Consider the following 662-nt stretch of genomic DNA (forward strand, 5'->3'; position numbering starts at 1 on the left):
GGCTGAGATGCTGAGCTCAGCCCATCGCAATTTCAGATTTTTCAGTCTCCGGATTTTTAAGTCTTCAGATTTTGAAAAGGAATTTATTTTCTTTTATTTTTACTTTATTTTTTTAAAAAAACTTCAACTATGAATATAAACTTAGCAAACCAGTGAATCTTTAATATGAAGGAAATCTCTAAAGACCATCTAGCCTATTTCTCTGCTTCTGAGTAAAACCAGATTCAAACTTAGGTCTACCTTTAAAATGCATTTATGGGAAAGGCCTTCCCTGAGCCGCCCCCACCCCCTGCCGGACTGTTACCGGATAGTGGGGATCCTCTCCCGGTGCATTGTCCAGGTTCTTAATGTCTCGAACAAAGAATTGAGCAAGACACCAAAATACAGTAGAAAAGAAAGGCTTTATTAGAAAGGAAAGGACACTTCCAGAAGTGGAAGCAGGCCTGAGCGAGAGAAGCGTAGGCTGGTAACAAAGCCCTTGGGGTTTTTATCCCTATTTGCTGTGGGTGGTGACTTTTCTTGGAGGAATGGGCTTCCTTGATTGACAACTAAGCTTGACAGGACTCAGTGATTCATCATTTGCTTTCTGCGCATGTTCGTTCCCAGAATTCAGTCTGTTATAATGATATTAATGAACTTCTGGGCATATGCATCATATTATA

This window comes from Pteropus vampyrus, unplaced genomic scaffold (genome assembly GCF_000151845.1).
Source record: "Pteropus vampyrus isolate Shadow unplaced genomic scaffold, Pvam_2.0 Scaffold47, whole genome shotgun sequence".
Lineage (NCBI taxonomy): Eukaryota > Metazoa > Chordata > Mammalia > Chiroptera > Pteropodidae > Pteropus > Pteropus vampyrus.